At 38.4% G+C, this 17,585-nt stretch overlaps 1 protein-coding gene across 1 annotated transcript in view; it reads right to left on the bottom strand.

Annotated features, from left to right (window-relative positions):
• Window positions 1-17,585, bottom strand: part of MMS19 (MMS19 homolog, cytosolic iron-sulfur assembly component) — a 2,295,919-nt gene that overhangs the window by 2,226,831 nt on the left and 51,503 nt on the right. The window lies entirely within an intron of this gene.

Raw genomic sequence — 17,585 nt, 5'->3', positions numbered from 1 at the left:
CAACGGGGTACTTAGCCAACTCTGATTCGGTCTGAAACTCCGGTTTCGGAAATATCTCAGAACGCCAACCTGCACTCGCAAAACTGCTTCTGCATCGGACCACGCGGCAAAAAAGACTGAGGATAGGACGCCGGTCATGCGCATTAGTACCCTGACGTACTGACGTCAGTCTAATGCGCCATGACCGACGTCAGCCTTATACTCTGGTATTCGGGCCGACTGGATGCGGACTATACCCAATTGTTAGGACTGCAGCAATGGAAGACGAAGAACATCCAGCATGCTAGGACAGTTTAGTATCTAGAATGCAGCATTATTATAGGAGTGTTCAGCTGTACTCATACTACTGCAATATGACATTAGTATCCCTGAGAACTGATGAACTTGGAGCATAACAAATTGCAATGAAAAACAGAAAAAAGCATTACAACACCAGTTCTAATGTGTACACTTTGTTAAACCAGGAGCAATGATCTCCCTTCTGAATATCAATATCATCTCCTAAGGAAAGGGCTGTTAATCAAGTTAATTCATAAAACACATTTCACAAAAACAATTCTCGTTTGTCAAATGTCACAACAGAATGAATGAATATTATACTGAAGAACGGATGAGCAAATACATTTTCATAACCTGCAGAAGTCAGTGACTTAAGGTTTAAGATTAAGAATAAATTTATAGGTAGGGAATGTTTTGCGTCTGCAGCAGGATTTCCTAAATAAAAAAAATACCATGAATAATTAATTATATGCAGGGTAGAGTGTTGTGCAACTGTAATCTTTTTCAGCAAAATTCCCTTTTTTGATTTCTGATTATGTGGTTTTGATTATACAATGTTGAGCATCAAATGCCAGATCATAAGCAACCAACCTCCAAGAAGACAAGATCCAAAAGAACACATCTCCTTACCATGAGTCAACTTAATTTTAAAACTCAGATTTTCTACTTGCCTTAATTAGGAGGCAACTTTGTTCCACCTTCTCCCAACCCTTAAATGGAAATAGTTTACATCTAATTTGTTTGTTATTCTTTCAAGATTCACAAATGAATGGTTATTCTTACTATATTTTTGTGTCTTATGGAAATGATTCCTAGGGTACATTTTATAACTTCATCCTTCAGACTTTTATATATCCATATGAGATTACCACTTGACATATTGTATATTAATTTCATTAATATTTCTTCATATTTTATTTTTAACCTATTAATATTATTAGTGTAGTAGTTTTGTACCTTTTCCAATTACGGTATATTTGATCTGGTGTTCATATAGAATTTTATTCCACATTCGACAGTTAGTCTAACTAAATTTTTAAATACTGACATCACATTTTCATCCCAAGATAATACTGTTTTTTGTAGTGAGTCTTTCTCATTTATAATACAAACTGTGCAAACCTCAAGCAGTAACACCAAATGTCTAACAGATATTAACAGTCTACCTATATGCCCCTCATGCTTAACAGAGCAGGTTCAGCCCAGTGCTAATGTTTACATAGTTCTCAAAATTACTGACTCAGTTACTTTAACAGGCTGTGATCATACTCCATATCATAGAAAAATCACATAAACACAATCTAATATGTGCAGATGAGAAAAGTCCACCCCAACTAACTCTTTACATTCTAAATCCTTCATAGATTCCTCCAGCTTAAAGGAGCTTTGAAATACAAGACTCCCAAATGTCAACACCAGTGCACAAATTCAACCCTCCTTGCATGCTTTTTAACATCCACTCCTGGTGTAGTGTACTTGTTTACTATTTACAACCTTTTGGTACCACTGACAACCCACCTGTTCTGTTCAATGTTTGCTCTGTTATTTAAAATTTCTCATCACATCCAAAGCAGCAAGCAAATGGCACATTTATGCATCTGTCCCCTCCATAACTCTTCCTCTTCTCTTAATATTTCCAGTAACCACTTAACTCCTTACTTTTCCATTTCTTGATTATTGCTTTCTTTGCCATCAACATAATTAGCCATATCATTTCCTGAATGTTTACCTCCATGTTATTCTCTCCTCCCACTCCCAACAAATATTTTTCTTTGGACAGAGGTACAGCTTGACCACCATTCAGCTTAATCATATACTTCTAGATCTTTTTTAAATCCCATTAAAGCTTCACAGTTCAGGAACCAGTATCCTCAGACCCTCATTACAGCTCCAAAAGCTCAAAAAAATACTCTACAAGCTTTTGCTGGAGTGTATAAGTACTTGATGTAAATATTTCCACACAAAAAAATTCAAAATCACCTGACTCTTACTGCCTTTAGTGGTAGTAAACATATTTTATTCCAAGCAGTCTCAGTTACATCCTTGTTCACTAACTCCCCCACTCCACTCTTAACTTCTCTCCCTTCTCCCACCCTGCAGCAGTTTATATGGATTAAAATTATCACCTTTACTTTTTTCTCACTCCTTTCTACTAACCATCTTATTATTCTCAGCCAGTTCTCACTGTAATCTTATCCATCCAATTTGAACCTTGTATATCCTCTTCCCTACTTGATAATGCAAGAATAGGTCTTCATGCCCAATGAACTTATCTCTTACCTCCTCCCATTTTAGCATGTTTCACCTATCAACAGCTGTTTCCATTGCTGAAGACCTGTGCTCTGTTGTCTCCAACTCCATGCTGCCGAACTGTACAATGTTCCATCCTTCTTCCTACCTTATCGTCACTTTAAACCATTGTTGAAATGTGTTATTCACCCCCTTACTGCTTCTAATATAGGAAAACCCTTTCCTTCTTCTATAACTATTGCCTCCAACCAGTCTTTTTTGCCTCACCATAGGGCTTTATCCACGAACATTTGTTTCTATGTGGCTACACCACATCTGGCTATCACACTGAAGTAACTTTCAGTATCAAAGACTAAAAATTCCTTGCAATCCTTGGGAAGACTTAACCTATTCCAAACTCATGGCTTTTCCCTAACCACAAAAAATCCAGAATACAAATTTACTTTTTTTTAAGTCATGTCTTGTTTGCGGAGTGGGGTGGACTAAAAAGATTGCCCAATATATAATATATGTGGTACCGCATGCCACCTTAAAACCACAACTCTCTGGTCTAGTTCTAAGTTTAGATCTCTCTCCCTCTCTCTCTCTCTCCAATCTAATCCACTCAACTGAATTTCCAGAACAGATCTCCTTTACATCCATAAGACACTCAAAATGTCTTTGGGTGAGTCTGCTAACTATCTTGTCTTCTATTAACTCAAAAAACATTCTGATGACCTTTTGTGGTCAGAGTTGTTAATGTCGTAATGGCAATTGTAGAATTTACAATATATAGCTCCTTCAGTGTTAGTTTTGCACTGATATCCACACAACTTCCATCCTCTAACTCCTCTTACCTTTCTCAGTTGTGTTTTCCCCTCTGCCTTTAACCCCCACCCACCATAAGCTGCAATATGCTAAGGCCCTTCAGGTTTTCCTTTTCTCTTCATTAGTTATAGCCACTTCTCTTTCCTCAATTCTTCTTTCACTTCATCCCATCCCTGGAACAACACTTCCTTCACTCATTCTAACAAATGCACTACTATTCTTTTTGTCCAGTTCAGGAATCTCTCCTCCTTCAGCAAGTAGTGAGGGAACATCCAGAGACATTTTTTAAGCCCCTCAGATGTGCCTTTCAAAGATATCATTAAATAAGCATGGTCTGAATGCATTATTAGCCCCACTTCAACACTATGCATTAGTCCTGTGTGTTCCCTTGATATGAATGCTATCCATTCTTGGCAACCTCTGCTACTTCAGACTAATGTATGTATAACCTGGGTCCAACTCTCCTCTACACTTCATCCAAACATCTACTAATCCTAAGCTTTTTAGTAAATATCTTGTCAATGTTTTCTGCTTTGTTTAAACTTCATTACTTTCTTGGCAACCTCTGCTACTTCAGACTAATGTATGTATAACCTGGGTCCAACTCTCCTCTACACTTCATCCAAACATCTACTAATCCTAAGCTTTTTAGTAAATATCTTGTCAATGTTTTCTGCTTTGGTTAAACTTCCTTACTTTCTTCAGACTCTTCTTCCTGGAATACTATATTCAAGTCACCTGCAACTATAACTTATTTACATATTTATTTATAAACATTTGTTTACTAAGAATGCCCAATGGGCAGAAAAAAAACTCCACAGGCTACTAATCTTTCTTCCTGAAATCAAGTTATTTTAAGCAACAAAACCCTCATGTATCCAACAGAGACAAATAAGTACATTTTCAGCTTGCTAAACAACCTTCTCCAGTTTCAAAAATTCTCTCCTACTTGAAGCATACCGACTGAGCTCCTAATATTACTACACCTCTCCTCTTAGGCTCAGTATAGCATACTTGAGCTAATATTCTGTATCCTTTATGAGAACTGTCTGTTTTACTACAGTGTGTTTCTTGCAAGGCTGCTAACCCACACTTTATGACATTCAAGATCCTCTCTTGTACTGGGTGGGTTTAACTCATTAACATTCCATGACACTACTATTACATACTTCAACATACCCAACCTTTACCTATTCTTTTTTCTTCTAACCCATTAAAACCCACTGCTGTCATTTTGAATGTTGTCTCAACTAGCCCCACAATCTTGTGTTTCACAATTTTACATATTACAACTTGCATTAAAACTAAACTGATATATCACATTATCCCTTTTCCTTCTCCCATAATAATCACTGGCATACTTAGAATAAAACTTAATAACCAAAACCTTCAAATCATTAATTATAGACATAAAAAGTGTCCTTCTAAAGAAAGGGCTTTTGTTCCATTCTGGTAGACAAACTGCATGACTGGGAGCAATTCTATTTGATTTCAGAGACTATAACATTCTGCCACCCTTCCATGCTTCTCTTACTGCACATTCCCTTCATGTACCACACATAAATCTCCAAAGAACCTCCCCACATTGGCTTTGAGATTTAGAAATTGGAACCTTTTTACTCTGTTAATGGTTTCTTTCATTCACCTGCTAAATTCCCCAACTTCCTGCTAGGTTTCATGTTTGAGCTTGTCCCCTTACGACAACTTCCCCTAGTACCTCTTGCATTTGCTGTCCTTGCTATATTAAGCAAGTGCCCTTTCCCTGCATCATTCCTTCCTTTTCATTGCCTAGATTTTGTTGATTTTAGCTTCCTTTCATTGCCTAGGTTTGGATGATTTTAGATTCCTATGATTCCTCAGCCTGCTGTGGACAGTGGATCCCCTTCCCCTATTTCCTGTGTCTGTATTTATGATCCATCTATCACTGCAGTACTTCCATCACATGTTGTCAAATAAGACTTGAGCTAACAGCCCTCCATTTCTTAATTGTCAAGTGCAACCCCCTCCCCATCAGGGGTTATACCAAACCTCATGCATCTCTCAGAGTGCTACTGGCATGAATAATTAAATATAAGCCTCACAAAAACAATGATTCAGTGACTGTCACAGCTGCAAAAACATTCACAAAAGGAAATACCAGCTACAAAGACTATTGCATAAATCACAAAATCCTTAACAGTAAAACACTTAGCAACTTGTCTGCTTTAAACAGTAGCAATCTGCATAAGTTTAGTAATTTTGTTCAATCCCCTATTTAACAGTCGTACCAAAATTTGAACTTAACTCTCTCTGTGTTCCATTGGTAAAAATAATTAAAAACATCCCTCAAAGAAGTCAGTGATTATCATGTGTGCAAAAACCCACACAGACAAAAATAAAAACAAACCACTGCATATAACTCAGGAAAATATTTAGAGTTAAAAAGTGGTTGTCTGCCTTACACAGTGGCAAGTTGCATAGCTCGAGTACAGCCCTTAGCAACTGACATGTATCACAAGCTTAACAAGACAAAGGCATGTCCGTTCTCCCTTCCTTATCTTTGATTAGGGTAAACAATTTCATATTAAACAGCTTTGAAAGCTTCTACGCTCACCTGCACACAGTTTCACCCTCATCTGTGGCCACTGCTACTCTACCGCTCTCATTTTATAGTGACTGCATAATGTCTACTCTTCTCTCCTTCATTGCTCTATATTTGAACAGGAAGATATTTTTAGGGTTAAGCTTCTGATCTCTCATCATCCTTTGCTCATTCTTCTGGCTGTTTTCATCAGTTCTGAAGTAGCTCTGTCTTCTAACAGTTTCAGGACATCTCCTGATATTATAAAGGATATGGCACCCACCTGACAGAAGATCTTTACTGAGTATGGATACAGCAGCTTGTACTGAAGCCCCTTCATTTTACAGAATCATAGCACTGGAACAAAAGGGTAGAGGTTGAGAAATCCTGCTCAATGAAAACTCAATATTCTCTACATGTAAGGAAGAGCCTCATTTTCCATTTCTCACCAATCATTCTTCCCTTCATGGTATACACTATGAACTGCACTATGCTCAGCTGGGCATATTTTGGATCTGTGCTGGCAGGACTCCATGCTATTCCGTTATCACATTCTATAGTGATTTCCTCTTCTAGAATTTAAGACCAGATTGTTAATAGTTTGGTACTGTAGCCTTTACAGACTCTGCATTCTATACTTTCTTTTCCTCCATTAATTTATTTTTTTCACCTAAATCTGTTTCCCTGGTCAGTTAGGCTAGCCTCCTTAAGTTCCATCTTGGCATCTGTACACATTATTCTTACCTTAAGCACTTCAATCTCCTGCAGAACATTTAAAAGAAAGGAGTTCATACTGATAACCTCAGCTACCTCATTAATCACCTTATCAGTGTCTTTTTCCAACCTAGAGGCTATTTTATTAACTTCCAAAAAAAACTTTCCATATAACTTTCCTTTCTTTTTCCCCTCTCACTACACTGGATTCAAGGGGGTTTGTGGTACCTAGTTATCCCCACCTGAAGAATGGGCTTTCCTTATATCTTTTTCCCCTTTTTCCTTTCCTCCATATTCACTTGTCATTCAACTGTCCTTTGTATTTTAATATACTTGTATATCAGCTTTGGCAGGTATTCTTCATTAAACCTATTTCTTTTGCTTAAACTCATGATCTGGAAGAGCGGTCATGAGTTTCAGCTCACTCTGTTTGCTCCTTACAAGAAGTCACCCATAAAGTTCTTAGTGTAGTTTTTATTACTGAATAACATTTTGTCAAAACTCTTCCAACATGCCCACTGAATCTTAATTCTGCCTCAATTATTATTCCTACAACTTTGAATTTTTCACATAATTCAATAATGGAGTTACTTAAGCTCCATAGGTAGTTTGCTTGTACTTGCTGCTACTACATGAACCTTCATTAGTTTTAGCCCAAGAAAACAGTCTATCATGACAGACCTGAATCTCAATATGGTCCTTAAAGGAATAAACCAAACCAGCCACCTTAGCAATATCTGCAAGCTTTTGCAGACCAACATCCTTCTACTTCTGGAAAGGAAGACCTGAAAATATGAAACAAGGAGGTCTGAAGAGAGAACCTTGGGGTACCTCCCTTTGAATGTCATATTCCCTGGATTTTATTCCTTCCAGGTAACCCCCTGCTTTTCTATTATTTAACCAACTAACAATTCACAAGATAACATGTACATTAAATCCCAGTTTCTCTATGGATTCTTCAATAGCATACCATGCTTTATCAAGGTCAAGAAATACCATATCAACCGATATATTTCTATCCAAAATCCTTCACATATCAGAATAGAAGTATCTTAAGGTTATTTATCTTTGAATGATTTAGCAAAGAAAACATCCAAACATTTAATTTTGCCACCAAATATTCATAAGCCAACTTTAAAAACAAAGTAGAAATACGTAAATAATAAAATCACCCAAGTCACTTACTAACTGCACCCAAACATATAAACATATCATCGAGGAAGTAAGTGTAGAACATAATAAATTGTGCAAAATCAGATTTGAAAATAAAATCAGTCTTATTTTTGGAGAACTAAATTTGTAAAAATGGGAGCTGGTGCTACCACCATTGCCACACATAAATGATACCTGTATAATTCACCTTCAAACAAAAACTAATTTTCTAACACTATTTCCATACAGGAGCATAACAAATCTATTCCAATAGCTTATAAAAACCTAAAAGTCAACAGTCTCTAAACCACTCCACACCCATGTCCTGGAGAATGACATGACGATATACAACTCTAACATCTGCTGTTATAAACAAATTATCAGCATCAACCTTTGATAATCACAAAATTATCTAAAAAATGTCAATAACCCTAGAAAATGTTTGGGGGAAAAAAACATTCAATATGCCCTTTAATTTATGATAAAAAAAATCTCAATTGTATTACCTTCAGCCGAAACAATTGTTCTAAATGGAGGATTTTCTAAGTCTTTAATAGATGTGGAGTTAGATTCACCCTCAAGAAATTATGTGTATGTTGTGAAGTGTTACCATCCAATAAAAGATTACTCAAAAATAAATGTATCTTTTCATATACTGTCAAAACACTGGTATAATTTTTTTTTATTTAGTGGAATCTTCCAAATACATAAGCACTACTCCACCCCCTTTGACCGGCTTCATAATTCTAATATTAGTGTCACCTTCCAACTGTTTTAAGAAGGGGCTTCTCATCTTTTGTCACAAAAATATGTATAACCACATTTTCTTATCACTACTAAACCTCGTGATATCCCTTTCACAGAGTTTTTTCAAATAAGGCAAAGGTTGGATGCAGTGGTAGACTGCAAGTGCTACAACAATATTAAATTTACTGTCATTAAAAATACAAAATTAAATTTTGTAATATATAACTTTAACTCTATAAAGACATTGGCTAACCATAAGTTAGGATAGCATCCAAGACCTTACCTAACCTAGTGGGAGTTTTAACCTGCTGAGTTACTGATACTGGAAGCAGTACTCTTAGAATACTGTGATCAGATTTATTCTCACCAGTCACATTGTTCTACTTTAAGTCTGATGAATTTAACGCCTCCCAGAACAACATTAGGACAGCTAACACATTCTTCCATTTAAAAGTTTTTCCACATCCTGTTGATTCTGTACATCTATGAAGGAGACCTACAGAAGCCTACAAATTGCATTCTATACATTTTCTATTACACCAAAACTGATAACATCTCAGCTACATCACTATTATTTGGCTGTATTCTAATGTTTTGCTTACAAAAACAGACATTGCCATCCTTAGAGTTTAATCTACAACTATGATATGTGATACAGACAAAAAATTCCAATGGTTTGGTTAACTCACTAAACCATGACTTAGTTATAATTCCCACATCCACGCTTCTCTCTGTAATAGTACTTCTAATCCTACAAACAAGTTACTTAGGATTCTTGCATTACATAGCATGTCTCGCTTTTGTCTTCAATAAGGCTCGCCTTAATGAAATGTCCTAGATCTTCTACAAAGCTCCTAGTATGATAATGGGCAGTATCAAAATGTTTGTTTTGCTCTTCTCTAATAAACCTAAGCATATCTGCAGATGGCTGTGTCCTTTTCAAAGGCTTTACATGTAAAGAACTCTGCTGTGGTTGTCCATACATTCTGCTGATCATCAAAAGTATTAACCAGAAATGTGGATGCCTGCACCTTCTCTGATATTTCATAGATGCTAGCATTGCTTGTGAACTTGCCTAAATGCAACACTTCTTAAATATGAATGCGAATGTATACCTGTCTTTTTGAAACAGTTCACGGCATCTGATAGTTTACCACATAAGTGCATTAACCCAGTGGCGGCTGGTGACTTCAAATCATAGGGGGGCTGCAGGAGACAGCTGAATGGGTGGGGTCAAGGGGAGGGGGTGTGGTCAACCAGAAAGGGGAGGAGCTATGCACAAAACCACAAAAAACTAACTTTAATTAAATACGCTGCCCTGGGTGGCAAACCATCATTATGAAAGTCCAATCAAGACAAAAATAAGTGTAGAAGAATAAAAATATTTCAATGCATTGGCTGCATGACAGCTTACTTAATATCTAGATGGAAACAAAAGGTTGTGAGGCATGAAAAAATAAATTACTTTTTAAATACATTACTGGAATGCCAGTCAAAATCAAGTATAAGAAAAACCAGAAGCACTCAACTCAAACCACTTCTCCTTGCACTGCAGTCCTAATTATAATATATTCAGCTTTATTAAAGTACCAAGTAACATGCTGAAAGTAGAAATCTATGTGATGCCCCCACTTGTAAAAATGTTTCTTATCCAAAAAGACCTGCTGCCTGACAACTTGTTTCATGGGGAAAACATGATAAAAGTAAAAATGAAAAGCAAACAAGAAACAAGCTCAAGATACATTGCTTAAAGGATTACTGTACAGGTTATGGACCACACATGATTGGCATTCTGTTTAGTTTACGGGTAAAGTCTGTAGAGATGACTGGAAGTCTCCAACAAGTGTAATGAGCTTTTTAAAATAATGGAATCCTGTCCTTTAATACCCAAGGCTTATACATTATCTAGTCAAGTATTCTCTGCATGGCAACAACAGAAAGGCTTTCAATGTTGGCAATTCTTTAACAGTATGCTTATTAAAGCTTACTTGCATCTTACGATCTCAGACAAGCTTACCTTATGGTCATTAAAGCATTGCTACTTAAAACACAGAGCAACAGGCACTTTGAGTAATAAGCATAAATCAACAGTACAAAAATATGACAGAAACCAGACCATTCTGCAAAATCAAGGACAGATGAAAAGCCACTGTAGTACTTATGCAGTGTGTCCTCCCCATCCAAGGTAGATACAACTACTCCTTGCCTTGCTTGGACACATCCAGAGTCACTACATGGGGAGTGGGGTGCAACAAGCATGTCACAATTTGAAATCTCTCTGGCTGACTGTGATGGCCCTGACACATTTGTCATACCTCTCAACCTCAAGAGCAAGAAATCTGGACAAAGCCATACACAGAAGTGGGACAAAGGCCCAACAATAAGGACAATTTTTAAATATTGCTCTAATAAACTTAGAAAGATAATAGAATAGGTCTTGCATTAGTATGAATTTTCTGAAGGGTATAAAATCTGAAACTCAAATGTCTGTCATTTTCTAACTTCAGTCTTTAGTGATGTCACTAATTTGCCAAAAACACAATTTTATGAAAAATGGACAAAATGTGATGCAAAAATATAAAATAGACACACAATACAGCTGCTACCTGTCAAAGAAGGGACACTTTAATATTAGTACTGCTACCTTGAGCAGCTGACAAAATATAAAAGAATCTACATGCATTTCAAGTAATCTATAACTTTGATTATTACAGTTATTTCTTAATTGTAAACCCTCCATGTTTTCTTCCAAAATTGCTATTTTATGGAGGGATTATAAGGGGGAAGAGCAACATTTTGAGCCAAAAATTGGGGACAGTTGAGAGGTTGGCTATGCCTAATTCTATAAAGCAATTTATTTGCATGTACCTCTCAACCTGTTAATGCAGTAAATCTGAACAAGGCCAAATATATTGGGGGCACATATAAACAGTACTAAAAATTGCTCTTGTATAAATTGAAACAGTTGATAGAACAGCTCTTACTTTAACATGCATTTTTCTGAAGGTTATGAAGTCTGAAACTTAGAGTGACTTCTGGCAAATCATTTAGGAATTAAAACTACAAATTTTATGAACAACAAACCAAAAATAAGAAGCAAAAATCTATTCATTCTTTGAAAATCTGGACAGTTGGGAGGTATAGTTCAGCTGGGCCTGTCTGAGTTTGCTGCCCTTCCCCCCCTGACAAAATAATGGTTGAATGGAGCCTCTGCATCCATTCCAATGAACCATTATACTTGGCTATTTCACTCCATTTACCATAAACACTAATGTGCATACTGCTTTACTTCTATGATGAGTTGGACTTCATTTGAAAGTTTTATTTTGTATTTTACAGCACAAACACCAAGTCATCTGTTAAACAAAGCAATGCAGTCTCACAATGAAAACTTAGCATTAAAACTTCTCTGCCCTTGAAACTCACATTCATTGAAACAGCATTGAAACCCACATTCAAAGAAAATACATTTTGCCAGTGGCAGATAAAGATTAATTTTGGGCTGTTTTCGAATCATAGGCTCCTTGCATATGAAACATACATGTGCTCTTTGATACACCTTCCTCATTGTACTAAAATTATATTCCTTGTACAATACAGTACACTTGTTACAGGGTGTTTTAAATTTGTTTTGAACATTTTTTCCAGTAAGCAATGAAACAAACCATATGCACCCATAATGGCAAAACTGCCCAGTTGAGAACATTTATCATAAAAAGTCTACTCAGACTTCCACAGTCCACCATTATTAGTAAATATACACAATTCTACAGTCCACCATTATTAGTAAATATGCACAATTCCACAGTCCACCATTATCAGTAAATATGCACAATTCTACAGTCCACCTTTATCAGTAAATATGCACAATTCCACAGTCCATTATCAGTAAATATGCACAATCTCTGAAGTCAGTCATCTAAATAATTCCACATTAAAGAAATCTGTAACTAATGAAGCGGTTGCTGCTAGCAATCACCTTTATATTTCATGGTTTCATCGAAAAATAAAGTGTCTGTTGCCCCTCAGGAATAAATTGCCTATATTACATTAAAAAAATGAAAAGCTAGTAATAATATTGCAAGAGGAAATGGATGGCAAACTGATAACGAACTCATAGTTAGTATCTTCACCAAGGAGAACATTCTCAGTATGGCAGCATCTACCCCTTGTGGGAGTAGAACCCACAACCTTCTGCATCAAAAGCAAGTACACAGCCAGTTGTGCTATAGTATTAACTTGGCAAAGCACTAAACTTCTATTCCCCTGCAGCTCTCAGTTCCTTGTAAAATCTACTCAATACTCAACTGCATCTCAACTTCGCAGCTCAAGAAAACTGGAAAAAGCCAAAATGTATTGGGGGGGGGGGTCAAAAGCCCAAAAACAGAGACACATTAAACATTGCTTGTATAATCTTGGAAAGTTGCTAGAATAAAATGTTGTGTTGCCACCATATATTTTACTGCCAAGGTCCCTGAGCAAAAACAGTCAGAGTAACATACCACTACGCCACATCAGCTGCTTTGTAAAAGAGAGGAAGACTGAAACTTAAATGGCTATCATTTAGTGAATTCAGTTCTCACCATAGCTGTCAACCTCTTAGTACAAAACACCTGGACAAACCCAGTAATGAGGGAATACAGCCCTCAAACATATTCAGTGAATTCAGTTCTTGCCATAGCTGTCAACCTTAGCACAAAAACCTGGACGAAGCCAATAATGGGGGAATACAGTCCCAAAAATAGGGACAAATTTAAAATATTCATCTTATAAACTTTGAAAATTGCTAAAAAAAAAGGTTGTGCTACTATGTATTCTGAAGAACATGAAGTTGGAAATTCAAATGCCGGTCAATTTTACTGCGGACAGAACAAAAACAATTTTCAGCAGAGACGAGGGATTAAAACTGCAGACACATCTTTGTAAAATGGCAGGGCACCAGAGCAAATCCACACAAACACAGGCAGGAGATGCACACTCCACACAGAAGCCACCCCAACCAAGAATCAAACCAGAAAACCTATAGCTGTGAGGCAACAATACTACCACCGCACCATCAATTATGCAAGGAATTAAACATTCAGAAACCTGAAGTCTGAAATTCAAATGCCTGTCAATTTTACTGCGGACAGAACAAAACCAATTTTCAGCAGGGATTAAAACTGCAGACACGTCTTTGTAAAATGGCAGGGCACCAGAGCAAATCCACACAAACACATGGAGGAGATGCAGACTCCACACAGAAGCCACCCCAACCAAGAATCAAACCAGAAAACCTATAGCTGTGAGGCAACAATACTACCACTGCACCATCAAATATGCAAGGAATTAAACATTCAGAAACCCTTAAGTCTGAAATTCAAATGCCTGTCAATTTTAACATTTTTTAATCAGGACAGTCTGACTTGGAACAAATAAACAATTTTCAGCAGAGGCCCAGGAAGAAATAATGCAGACATGTCTTTGTAACATGGGAGGACACAAAAGCAAACCCACACAAACACAGGGAGAAGATACAGACCCCACAAAGAAGGAACCCCAGCCAAGAATCAAACCCAAGAACCTGCAGCTGTGAGGCAACAATGCTACTACTACACCATCAAATATCAAGCATTGCAACATTTACAAACCACAGATATTATGAGGAACAGATCAGATCGAATATGAGGCAAAAATCTGAAATTTTTTTTACAAATGGTGGTGGGTAGGGAACTCAAGTCTTTAACACCTGCATACAGGGTACAGGGTTCAAGCCTGAGGTATTCCCTACCACACCACCATAAGCACCTGGGGCATTTTCTCACACACACACACACACACACACACACACACACACACACACACACACACACACACACACACACACACACACACAAACACACAAAGACACACACACACACACACACTCACTCTCCAGTACAGCATAAGCACCATACACAAACTCACTCCAGTAAAGCATACACAAACTCACTCCAGTAAAGCATAAGCACCATACACAAATAAAGGTAAAAGGCACCATACACACACAAATAAACATTGTAAATTAAAGCACCATACACTTACCTGAATATATCCAGCTAACGTACATCCTTCCCGCGCAATACTGCAAGACCCGCGAGATCCCAAGGAAAGTCCGACGCGATCCTAATGCTCCTTCCCGAGTCCTGCTGCTGCTCTTGCAGTCCGGACGCGACCCATAATCCTGGCGAGTCTGTGCACTTTAAAAGTGCACAGACGTCTCCTTGTGTCCCCCTATGGGGACTGCCGGACTGCCTTGAGCATGCGCATAGACCGACAGTAGTCGGGACTACTGCGCATGCGCGAAGTCCGCGAATTTTCAAAAAAAATTTTTTTTTTATTTTTCTTTATTTTTCTTTCTATTTTTTATTTTGAGGGGGCTGCAGTCCGGCAGCCCGATGCCACGAGCCGCCCCTGCATTAACCCCATACTGAACATTTGTCATACATGACTCATTTCACTGTCATAAAAATAAAGATACTACTAAACATTCATATTTCAGGCCTACATACAAAGTACAAGCGCAGAATGCGAGGACAAACAGACCAAAGAGACAGCTCTAGTGGTACACAGAATTAAAGTCCTGATATGACCCACATGACTAGAGTTCAATTAATGCAGCTACCTGATCAAGCTGGAAGTGGAGGATGATCATGCTTCATCCTGGTGAGAATTACGCGGAGCAAGACACATAGTGTTACAGTCCTCTGGAGGGTTAGCAGTGTTGTTCAGGCATCCTAAGGGCAGTCTTTCAGCTCATCAAACCATCATCTGGTGGTATCCCTTACCAGTTAACAGCAGATAAGCATGCACTTGCAAGGGGAGGGCACTATGGGACCCTGTTGAGATGTGTAGGTATCTCATATCTCTCACCCAGGTGGCAGAGTTAGGGTATTCCAATGTCCTTATACCTGGAATTCCAGAAAGGACAGCAACATGCCTCTTGGCTGAATGAATGATGACTCCTCCAGACAGCTCTGACATCTATGATGCACGGGTCCCCAGCATTGAGAAACAGATGGCTTGAATCCAGCTGGGGAGGATTAAAAGCTGACGGGAACAAGGGAAAAAAGTACACAGAAAGAATGAGGGGCAAATTAGAGAAGGCCAACTGACCAGAGGAGCTGCAATTAAGTAAAAGAATATTTTCTGACTGCCAGACACAGAAATAAATTAAACTTCCTGAATGTTAAAAAAACTGCAAAGAGTGGGACAGTAGTCTGCAACAGCTTACAGATGAGAATGAAAATCAGGAGATAGAGATTAGCCTACTTGGTCAGATGGAGACAACCAAAATCTACTGATGAGGTGGCAGCACCGTTGTGCACAGGGATGGGAAGAAAGACCGAATCTTACAATTTTATTTTGCAAGGTTAGGAGGCAATTTAGAAAATGCATGAAAAGCAGGAGGAGTGCATATTCTGTTTGTTGGAGGGAAAACTGCATGCTAATGCCTTACAGATGTACATGCATACTTAACACAAGGGCTAATGAATCTGTCCCATTACTGCAGCTAGCGCTGTGTAGCTGTTCATCTTTCCCTTTTTTCCATGTGTCCCTTCCACTTATGTGCCTTTTTGATATGCTGTACTGTTTCTGTTCTAATATCCTTTGGGAAAATGTTCTAGTTCCCCACCACTCTTTCAATGAAGTATTAATTTCCTGCATCTGAAATATTCTCATTTCAGTTGTCATACATGACGCCGCATTTTCATTTCCATCATTCTGTCAGTGTCATCACTTGTCCCAGTCCAGACAGTGTCTTCAGTCGTGTTTCTTACTTCCAATGTCTACATACCAAACATCTCTAGCCTTTCCTCATACGCTACACTATCCCCCACAGTGACCACTGTAGTGGTCCTTCTCTGTATCCTTTTCCAGTGAACTGTCTTCAAAACTGAATTGGGTATCCAAAGAGGGGATCAAACCAGTGTTTTGTGCAGTGGCAGAATGAACTCTGTATTACTGGAGCTTAGCCACCGATTTACACATCTCATCATTTTGAAGTTTTACTTCTGCCCCCTCTCACTTTTCTTCAAGAGTCATTCCTATATTATATCTCAGTTGCCATTTATCCACACAACTGCATGGCTTGTTCAGCTTTCCTCACTGTTACCATTACTCCTCTTATTTACTTAACATTTGCTTACTACAAAAGTCTGACTGGGACAGAGCTCAACTTCATTGGAAGTTGGGGAGACACTCCAGATGCATGTCTTTGGAATATGAAAAGAAACCACAGCAAATAGGGGAAACCCATGCGAACAGAGGAGGACATGCAGGCTCTGCACACAAGACACCCCAGCCGAGAATCAAACCAAAGAACCTCTTGCTGTGAGGTGACACCACTGCGAAGCTCCATGCAAATAAATTCAGACAGTTTTCTGTCCCCATTGCGATCTTCTTTTTCCGGCTTTTTCCGGTTAGGGGTCGCCACAGTGGATCATCTGTCTGCTCATGATTGGCAGTGGAGTTTTACGGTGTCGAGTTGCCAGCCTGGCACCCAACCTTCCACAGAAGGCACACACTCACACCTAGGGCCAATTTAGAGTGTCCAATCCACCTACTGCATGCCTTTAGGATGTGGGAGGAAACCGGACCAGCCGGAGGAAACTCACGCGACCACAGGGAGGACATGCAGACTCCGCACAGAAGGCACCCCAGCTGAGAATCGAACCGGAGAACCTCTTGCTGTGAGGCGGCAATGCTAACCGCTGCACCATCATGGCCACCATTCTGTCCCCATTGCTATATGTATCACAAATGTGACAATCAGTAGTAAAATACATAGGGCACTCCACATAGCTCCCTCTCTCTGTCTCTGGACATGACTCCCTTTGCTACCATGTCCTTCAAACAACTTCTTGCATCACACCTACTCAGTTTATGTTTTGGATCAATCTCCTATGTGTTGCAGTTTCAACATTCTTATTAAAACTGGGAAAAGATCACATCTATAGGACTCTCAGTCAGTCTCTGCTATTACGTAAAGATACAATACTAATGACAAATGCAAGAACCAGCACTATCTATAGCTACTAGCTTGGCAAGATGTTTT

Source organism: Protopterus annectens, chromosome 14.part0 (genome assembly GCF_019279795.1).
Source record: "Protopterus annectens isolate FY-2018-M chromosome 14.part0, PAN1.0, whole genome shotgun sequence".
Classification (NCBI taxonomy): domain Eukaryota; kingdom Metazoa; phylum Chordata; order Ceratodontiformes; family Protopteridae; genus Protopterus; species Protopterus annectens.
Note: the sequence above shows the minus strand (reverse complement) of the source record. Positions and strands in the feature narration are given on the sequence as shown.